We start from the raw sequence: 10,863 nt of genomic DNA, 5'->3' as shown, positions 1-10,863 counted from the left end.
CCTGCTACCCACAGCACCCGGGCATTCTACCCAACTGCCCATTTTTCCCACACAATTCTAATTGCAAACTGTGCTGCCACTGTTAGGGGCATATTAAAATTGTCTGGGATAGTCAGTGTTGGTTCTTCAGCTGTCAATAAAGCTAGACCACCTCTACAATCTACAGCACCTCTCCATTTTTTCTACCACATTTTAAGTGTCCAATCTTTTCGCTAAAAAAATGAGTGGCAAAAGGACAGATGCTGGTGGAAAGGGGAACAGGCGTGTTGGAAAAGGAAAAAAAGTTTGTGTCTGTGGGGTAGGTGGGAAAGCTACATTAACATCTGCTGAAGAAATGCCATCTTCCAGCAAAAGTAAGATGTCTACTACTTTCCGTGGACAATCCGATGTGCTTCCTTTTTTACGGAACCGAACAACTGTAACAAAGGTAGATGATGCACAAAAAAAGAACAAGCTTGAATGGATCTCAAGTGCTCCAACAAGTGGCCTCTCCTCCACCTCAACTTCAACATCCAAAAAACAACAGTCCTCTGAGTTGTCATCCCAATCGCACTTGCTTTCTCCCAGCTCTCAAGTCTCCACCCGCCCTGAAGAGTATGGTGTAACAGAGATGGCTGAGTCTGCAGAGCTGTTCAGTCACACTATAGCCTGGGAATCAGAGGTCTGTTGCCAAGCTACAGTGAGTACAGACCAGGAAATGGTCTGCAGTGATGCCCAGAAGCTTTGTGAGTCTGATTCAGGCCTTGATGACCAAGTTTCTGAGCATAATGTAGACCCTCATTCCCAAACTGTAACACCTGTTGGTAGAGACAATGAGGAACATACTGATGACGATGAGACGCAGATACCAGATTGGGATGACAACTTAACTTGATAATGAAGTTCTAGATCCCACTTACTGTCAACCCACAGTCAGGCACTCGAAGAGGACACCAGAGTCGGTGGAGGAGGATGCAACTGATGACGAAGTTACCTTGCGCCTTCCTTTACAGAGTCGGAGAACTGGAAGCACGTCAACAACTGCATCCTCAGCCACAACTCTGCCTCTGAGCACAAGTCGGGGTGGCTCTGCAGGTCGCATGGCCTCTAAGCCTTGCCTAGCCGGGTCCTTTTTTGACCTTGCAAAGGATCTCCCAAATCATGTGATCTGTAAAATTTGTCACCAATCTATAAGTAAAGGCCAAAACCTCACCAGTTTGACAACTTCTTCCATGAATCGTCACATGAATAACAAGCATAAGTCCCAGTGGGAAGCTCACCGTGCTGCAATGCGGCCTAGCGGAGCGGGCCAACCACCGCCTGCCCCTTCAAATTCCTCCGCGCGCCCTTCATCTTCTATGACTGTGGGGACAGCTGTCACACATGTTTTTCCACGCAGACCTTCCACCTCTTTAACCGCAACAGCCAGTTTGCTTGGCAGGTTGTCAGTTGGTTTGGAAGGGGAAACAAGTGCTGGTGTAGAGCTCTCTCAGACATCGAGAGCACCAACTTTGGATGAAGGCAACATCATGTCTCCGCCTGCACTTTCCTCACAGACCTGCAGTTTTCCAGGGACACCCTACTCACCACCGTCTCCACACAGCAGCCAGATCTCGGTCCGTCAGATGTGGACAAATAAAAGGCCATTTCCTCCGAGCCATGACAAAGCTAAGAGGTTGACTTTCAGCCTCTGTAAGCTCTTGGCTACCGAAATGCTGCCTTTCCACCTGGTGGACACAGAAGATTTTCAAGACCTTATATCAGTCGCAGTGCCCCAGTGCCAGATGCCCAGTCGCCACTACTTCTCCAAGAAAGGTATGCCTGCGCTACACCAGCATGTCGCACACAACATCGCCGCTTCCTTGAGAAACTCTGTGTGTGACAGGGTGCATTTCCCCACCGATACTTGGACCAGTAAGCATGGACAGGGGCGTTACATGTCGCTGACTGGGCACTGGGTAACTATGGTGAGAGATGGTGAGGGGTCTGCTGAACAAGTCTTGCCATCCCCACGACTTGTGCGTCAATCCTCTGTATGTCGAAGTTCCTCCACTGCTTCTGCCTCCTCAACCTCATCTGGGTCCTCCACCTCCGCCCAAAGCCTGTGTGGTCAGGCCACCCGCGTTGTAACTGTGCACAAGGAATTCCACACACCTCCTTACTATGCTGGCAGCAGAGCTCAACGGCATCAGGCGGTCTTTACGTTGAAATGTCTGGGAAATAAGAGTCACACAGCTGAGGAGTTGTGGTCAGCTCTGCACTCGGAGTTTCGTAAACGGTTGTCTCCACTCAACCTGCAGCCAGGTAAGGCCGTGTGCGACAATGCTGCAAACCTGGGTGCGGCCCCTCGCCGGGGCAAGGTGACACACGTGCCTTGTATGGCTCACGTTTTGAACCTTGTTGTCCAGCAATTTTTCACCCACTATCCCGACCTAGATGGGCTTCTGCACAGGGCACGGTCACTCTCTGCTCACTTCCGCCGTTCAACCGCCGCAGCTGACCGACTTGCATCGCTGCAGAGGTCTTTCGGCCTGCCGGTTCATCGCCTGAAATGTGATGTGCCGACACGCTGGAATTTGACTTTCCACATGTTACAGCGACTGTGGCAGCACCGCCGAGCCCTGGTGCAATACGTCATGACGTATAGCCTGGGCCAACGAGATGCAGAGGTGGGGCAGATCACGCTGATGGAGTGGTCTCAGATCAAGGACCTATGCACCCTTCTGCACAGCTTCGACATGGCGACGAATATGTTTAGCACTGACAATGCCATTATTAGCATGACAACAGAAGGGCTAACAAGATCTACAAGGACCAGACGTTCATCATCACCAAGGCGGCAGGCATGGGACAGTGGGGGAGAGGGACTAACAAGGGCGCATGGTAGCAGCCAAACTGTTTAGGAAGGGGCAGGAGCCCATGAAGAAATGGAGGACGAACTGTCGATGGGCATGGAAGACTCAGCTGATGAGGGAGACCTTGGTCAAATTTCGGTTGTTCGAGGTTGGGAGGATATGTCAGAGGATGGCAGCATGGTTATCACCTCGCCGCCACCAACACAGCAAGGACTTGGTCCGCAGGAATGGGCAAGACACATGAGTGCCTTCTTGCTGCACTACCTTCAACATGACCCTCGGATTGTCCGAATTAGAAGTAATGATGACTACTGGCTTGCCACACTCTTAGATCCCCGGTACAAGTCCAAGTTTTGTAAAATAATTCCAGCCATAGAAAGGGACGCACGTATGCAGGAGTATCAGCAGAAGCTGTTACTCGATCTTAGCTCGGCTTTTCCACCAAACAACCGTGCAGGTGCAGGGAGTGAATCTCCCAGTTGTAACTTGACAAACATGGGACTGTCTCGTCATCAACAGTCTACCCGTACCAGCAGCACCGTATCTGGTGGTAACAGCAGTTTTATTGAATCGTTTCATAATTTTTTAGACCCTCCTTTGCAAGGCCATCAGAGACAAGAAGTCTGACACATAGTCAACGGCTGGAAAGGATGATACAGGAGTATCTCCAAATGAACAGCGATGCCATGACTTTGCAAATGGAGCCTTGCTCATTTTGGGCTTCAAATCTTGAAAAATGGCCAGAGCTCTCCACTTACGCCTTGGAGATCTTGTCGTGTCCCGCGGCCAGCGTTGTCTCTGAACGTGTCTTCAGTGCTGCTGGGTGTGTGCTGACAGATAAGCGCACGCGTCTGTCCAGTGACAATGTGGACAGACTAACGTTCATCAAGATGAACAAGTCATAGATCAGCAAGGACTTTGCTACCCCGGTGTCATCCTGGGGAGAGTAAAGGCTTGTGGATTTGGATTGTGCTTGATGCAAGTCAACATGTGAAGTTTACAACTGGGGCACAAGTGATGCCACTGATGTGGTGTGTGTGGGGCCCAATTTTTGGAAAAAAGGGAAACTCCGCTTGGAGTCCCCTTGCTGTGTTTTTAAAAATGATCCAAGATGAACAAGTCATGGTTCAGCAAGGACTTTGCTACCTACCCTGGTGTCATCCTGAAGACAGTTAAGGCTGGCGTATTTTTGAATGTGCTTGATGCAAATCAACAGGTCAAGTTTACAACTGGGGCACAAGTGATGCCACTGAAGGGGTGTGTGTGGCCCAATTTTTGGAAAAAAGGGAGACTCTGCTTAGAGTCCCCTTGCTGTGTTTTACATGATTTTAGAAGGGCGTGCCATGCCTATATCTGTGTCTCCTGCTCTTTTTCCTCGTCCAGCTGTTTTGTTTTCGCATGAGTATATGTCCTTGTCACTTTCCCATGTGTTTGTGGTATGTTGTGAGTTGTTTGTCACCTTTTGGACACCTTTGAAGGTGTTTTCTATGTGTTTTTATGTGTTTGCCTCCCATTGTTTTCAATGGGATTCGAGAGGTTCGTCAAACGGTTCGTCGAACGGCGCCTCGAACGGAGCCTTCAGAGGCTCGCTCATCTCTAGTAACCGCAGTCCTCCATGCTGAAACATCAGTGTCTCACAGACATATAGTAGTAGAATGATTAGAAATAGAGTGTTCTGCTCCTCCTCGCATTGTTCCTTTCAATTGTATTGGCATCTGTGATGGTGATGCCGATATAAATGAAAGTACGATCGTCGGCAGGAGGTCCACGGGGCCACAGTGACTCATGGGCCCAATCTACACAGCTCACTAGTGAATCATCTAGAATGGAGTGGCAAAAATGAGGTGCTCAAAATATCCACTCTGATCTAGACGGCTCACTGCTGAATCACCTAGAACAGAGTGGCTAAAATGAGGTCCTCAAAAAATCCACTCTGATATAGACGGCTCACTACTGAAGCAGCTAGAACGGAGTGGCTAAAATGAGGTCCTCCAAAAATCCACTCTGATATAGACGGCTCACTACTGAAGCAGCTAGAACGGAGTGGCTAAAATGAGGTCCTCAAAAAATCCACTACGACACAATGTGGATGAGGACTTTCAGCTGCGCTCTGTTACGGTTTTTGCTTTGATGCTCCTCCCACTATTCAAAAAATTCCATTCCAGTCACTTCAGTACCAAATATACATAATGTAGTGGCTAAAATGAGGTCCTCAAAAAATCCACTCTGATATAGACGGCTCACTACTGAAGCAGGTAGAACGGAGTGGCTAAAATGAGGTCCTCAAAAAATCCACTACGACACAATGTGGATATTATGAGGACTTTCAGCTGCGTTCTGTTACGGTTTTTGCTTTGAGGCTCCTCCCACTCTTCGAAAAAATCCATTCCAGTCACCTCAGTACCAAATATACATAATGTAGTGGCTAAAATGAGGTCCTCAAAAAATCCACTACGATACAATGTGGATATTATGAGGACTTTCAGCTGCGCACTGTTACGCTTTTTGCTTTGAGGCTCCTCCCACTCTTCGAAAAAATCCATTGCAGTCACCTCAGTACCAAATGTACATAATGTAGTGGCTAAAATGAGGTCCTCAAAAAATCCACTCTGATATAGACGGCTCACTACTGAAGCAGCTAGAACGGAGTGGCTAAAATGAGGTCCTCAAAAAATCCACTACGACACAATGTGGATATTATAAGCACTTTCTCGGCTGCGCTCTGTTACGTTTTTCGCCGTGAGGCTCCTCCCACTCTTCGAAAAAATCCACTGCAGTCACCTCAGTACCAAATGTACATAATGTAGTGGCTAAAATGAGGTCCTCAAAAAATCCACTCTGATATAGACGGCTCACTACTGAAGCAGCTAGAACGGAGTGGCTTTTTTGAGGTCCTCAAAAAATCCACTACGACACAATGTGGATATTATGAGGACTTTCAGCTGCGCACTGTTACGGTTTTTGCTTTGAGGCTCCTCCCACTCTTCGAAAAAATCCATTGCAGTCACCTCAGTACCAAATATACATAATGTAGTGGCTAAAATGAGGTCCTCAAAAAATCCACTCTGATATAGACGGCTCACTACTGAAGCAGCTAGAACGGAGTGGCTTTTTTGAGGTCCTCAAAAAATCCACTACGACACAATGTGGATATTATGAGGACTTTCAGCTGCGCTCTGTTACGCTTTTTGCTTTGAGGCTCCTCCCACTCTTCAAAAAAATCCATTGCAGTCACCTCAGTACCAAATGTACATAATGTAGTGGCTAAAATGAGGTCCTCAAAAAATCCACTCTGATATAGACGGCTCACTACTGAAGCAGCTAGAACGGAGTGGCTTTTTTGAGGTCCTCAAAAAATCCACTACGACACAATGTGGATATTATGAGGACTTTCAGCTGCGCACTGTTACGGTTTTTGCTTTGAGGCTCCTCCCACTCTTCGAAAAAATCCATTGCAGTCACCTCAGTACCAAATGTACATAATGTAGTGGCTAAAATGAGGTCCTCAAAAAATCCACTCTGATATAGACGGCTCACTACTGAAGCAGCTAGAACGGAGTGGCTTTTTTGAGGTCCTCAAAAAATCCACTACGACACAATGTGGATATTATGAGGACTTTCAGCTGCGCTCTGTTACGCTGTTTGCTTTGAGGCTCCTCCCACTCTTCGAAAAAATCCATTGCAGTCACCTCAGTACCAAATGTACATAATGTAGTGGCTAAAATGAGGTCCTCAAAAAATCCACTCTGATATAGACGGCTCACTACTGAAGCAGCTAGAACGGAGTGGCTTTTTTGAGGTCCTCAAAAAATCCACTACGACACAATGTGGATATGATGAGGACTTTCAGCTGCGCTTTGTTACGATTTTTGCTTTGAGGCTCCTCCCACTCTTCGAAAAAATCCATTGCAGTCACCTCAGTACCAAATGTACATAATGTAGTGGCTAAAATGAGGTCCTCAAAAAATCCACTCTGATATAGACGGCTCACTACTGAAGCAGCTAGAACGGAGTGGTTTTTTTGAGGTCCTCAAAAAATCCACTACGACACAATGTTGATATTATGAGGACTTTCAGCTGCGCATTGATACGCTTTTTGCTTTGAGGCTCCTCCCACTCTTCGAAAAAATCCATTGCAGTCACCTCAGTACCAAATGTACATAATGTAGTGGCTAAAATGAGGTCCTCAAAAAATCCACTCTGATATAGACGGCTCACTACTGAAGCAGCTAGAACGGAGTGGCTTTTTTGAGGTCCTCAAAAAATCCACTACGACACAATGTGGATATGATGAGGACTTTCAGCTGCGCTTTGTTACGATTTTTGATTTGAGGCTCCTCCCACTCTTCAAAAAAATCCATTGCAGTCACCTCAGTACCAAATGTACATAATGTAGTGGCTAAAATGAGGTCCTCAAAAAATCCACTCTGATATAGACGGCTCACTACTGAAGCAGCTAGAACGGAGTGGCTTTTTTGAGGTCCTCAAAAAATCCACTACGACACAATGTGGATATTATGAGGACTTTCAGCTGCGCACTGTTACGCTTTTTGCTTTGAGGCTCCTCCCACTCTTCGAAAAAATCCATTGCAGTCACCTCAGTACCAAATGTACATAATGTAGTGGCTAAAATGAGGTCCTCAAAAAATCCACTCTGATATAGACGGCTCACTACTGAAGCAGCTAGAACGGAGTGGCTTTTTTGAGGTCCTCAAAAAATCCACTACGACACAATGTGTGAAATTATAAGCACTTTCTCGGCTGCGCTCTGTTACGTTTTTCGCCGTGAGGCTCCTCCCACTCTTCGAAAAAATCCACTGCAGTCACCTCAGTACCAAATGTACATAATGTAGTGGCTAAAATGAGGTCCTCAAAAAATCCACTACGACACAATGTGTGAAATTATAAGCACTTTCTCGGTTGCGCTCTGTTACGTTTTTCGCCGTGAGGCTCCTCCCACTCTTCAAAAAACTGAATTTCAGTCACTTCAGTACCAAATGTACATAATGAAGGCTACAGAGAGATCCTCAAAAAATCCACTCTGATCCAATATGGTAAGTTATGAAGACTGTCAGCTGCGCGGTTCCGTTTTTCCTTGTGAGGCTCCGCCCACTCTTTCAATGTCAGTCATGCGGCCACGACTTGTGGAAATACGGTAAAATTAAAATTCCAGCAAAACTGAACAATCAGCGCTGTGTGGAATTATTTATATTGTAAAAAATAATAATAAAATGTAAGTTATAATAATAATGAAAATAAAAATGTGCCCTTTGGAAAAAAATAATAAATATAACAGTGTGAGCATCTAATAAAGAAAAACATGAAATCATTCCAATTATAAATCTGATTCCAGCCCCTGCTGTAGAAACTGAACTGTGCTGTATGGAGAAAAGATCACAGAGATCATCAAAAAATCAACTCTGATCTAGCCTCCTCACTGGTGAAGCAGCTAGAACGGAGTGGATAAAATGAGGTGACCAAAAACATGTGACTGCAGCGAGGCCTCAAGAAATCAACTCTGATCTAGACACTTCAGCAGTGAACCGGCTAGATCAGAGTGGAAAAAATGAGGACCACAAAAAACCCACTCTGATCTAGATACTTCAGTAGTGAGCCGGCTAAATCAGAGTGGAAAAAATGAGGCCTCAAAAAATCAACTCCGATATAGCCGGCTCACTACTGAAGCAGCTAGATCAGAGTTGATTTTTTGAGGACCACAAAAAATCAACTCTGATCTAGACGCAACCGAGCCCGAGCACTGCTGCTTCCCGCCCACAGATCTGCACGGCACTGAGAAAGCCCCGCCTTTTCCGGTGACATCATGATTTCATGAAATCACTCCTCCCACCTCAAAAAATCAACTCCGATCTAGCCTCTACCGTGGGAGCTGGTGCCGGCCGCTGCAGCCACGGGTTCGGTGAGTGTGTGGGGGTTAGGGGGCGGGAGGGAAGCCATCGGTGTGCGCACAGAGGAGTGGAGCGGTGCAGAGCGGACGGGGAGAGGGGCGACGTGCGGGCTGCAGCGAACATCCATTCATGGCTCTCCCGCCATTGTTCATGTGGTCATGTGACGTGTGAGAAGCGGAGTGCGGCCCATTGTGTGCGGGAATCATCGGCGGAGACCGAGCGTGTGCGACACCGCGAGAGCGGCCCGGGGTGAATCTACATGATAACAGGGGACAATAGCATGTACTTACCTCCCCGGTACTGGCTGATAACAGGGAGCAATAGACGGTAGTCACGTCCCCGGTACTGGTTGATAACGGAGCAGTTGATGGTACCCACCTGCCTGATATTGATTGATAACAGGGAACAACTAATGGTAGTCACCTCCCCGCAACTGGTTGAAAACAGGGAGCAATAGACTGTACCCCCCCTTCCCGGTGCTGACTGATAACAGGGAACAATAGACTGTACCCACCTCCCAGCTGCTGGCTGGTAACAGGGAGCAATAGACTGTACCCACCTCCCAGCTGCTGGCTGGTAACAGGGAGCAATAGACTGTACCCACCTCCCAGCTGCTGGCTGGTAACAGGGAGCAATAGACTGTACCCACCTCCCAGCTGCTGGCTGGTAACAGGGAGCAATAGACTGTACCCACCTCCCAGCTGCTGGCTGGTAACAGGGAGCAATAGACTGTACCCACCTCCCAGCTGCTGGCTGGTAACAGGGAGCAATAGACTGTACCCACCTCCCAGCTGCTGGCTGGTAACAGGGAGCAATAGACTGTACCCACCTCCCAGCTGCTGGCTGGTAACAGGGAGCAATAGACTGTACCCACCTCCCAGCTGCTGGCTGGTAACAGGGAGCAATAGACTGTACCCACCTCCCAGCTGCTGGCTGGTAACAGGGAGCAATAGACTGTACCCACCTCCCAGCTGCTGGCTGGTAACAGGGAGCAATAGACTGTACCCACCTCCCCGCTGCTGGCTGGTAACAGGGAGCAATAGACTGTACCCACCTCCCCGCTGCTGGCTGGTAACAGGGAGCAATAGACTGTACCCACCTCCCCGCTGCTGGCTGGTAACAGGGAGCAATAGACTGTACCCACCTCCCCGCTGCTGGCTGGTAACAGGGAGCAATAGACTGTACCCACCTCCCCGCTGCTGGCTGGTAACAGGGAGCAATAGACTGTACCCACCTCCCCGCTGCTGGCTGGTAACAGGGAGCAATAGGCTGTACCCACCTCCCAGCTGCTGGCTGGTAACAGGGAGCAATAGATTTGTGCTCACCTTTCCTACAGTCTCCTTGTCTGAGAAAAATGCTCTGCAACACCGTGTAAGGAATGACGTCGGTATTGATTCTACCGAATCCCCACAGAAAGCACAAACTCAAAGGCATGTTATAAGAAAAGAGAAGCAAGAGTTTTTATAGTGCAAATGAGTACAAAAAAGTTTATTCATGACACAGTGAACATCCATAATCCATAAAAACATGTTAAATCAAGGACAGGCCCCCCGAGGAGTCGGTAGTGATCCATAATGAGACATGTTGGTCAGGTGTTAAACACAAGTGATGCAGTCCAAAAACATGCAGAGACCCTTACTGGGATATATAAATAACCATATCAAGGTTAAAATACATGTGGAGGCCCAGATATTAAAGACCCCCTGCACACAGTATAGTGTTTAGAGTCTCAATATGTACAAATCAACCTATTAGGATATATGCATGTTAATAAGGACACACCAAAATCCCGTTGTACAACAATACAGGCACATAAATATTACTGCAACATGTCTACCAAGATTAATGTAATAAATAGGGAGGCCAAATCGCTGTGAAGACCTCAAGCAATCACCCTACGTACGTTTCGATTTTCTTTAAGTATATATCTTCATCAGGGGAGAGGCATCTCGAGTGTCCTTGATTTTTTTTTAACATGTTTTTATTAATTATGGATGTTCACTGTGTCATGAATAAACTTTTTTGTACTCATTTGCACTATAAAAACTCTTGCTTCTCTTTTCTTAAGCTGGGTTCACACATAGCGACAACGACATCGCTGTTACGTCACCATTTTCTGTGAC

Source organism: Anomaloglossus baeobatrachus, chromosome 12 (genome assembly GCF_048569485.1).
Source record: "Anomaloglossus baeobatrachus isolate aAnoBae1 chromosome 12, aAnoBae1.hap1, whole genome shotgun sequence".
Taxonomy (NCBI): domain Eukaryota; kingdom Metazoa; phylum Chordata; class Amphibia; order Anura; family Aromobatidae; genus Anomaloglossus; species Anomaloglossus baeobatrachus.
Note: the sequence above shows the minus strand (reverse complement) of the source record.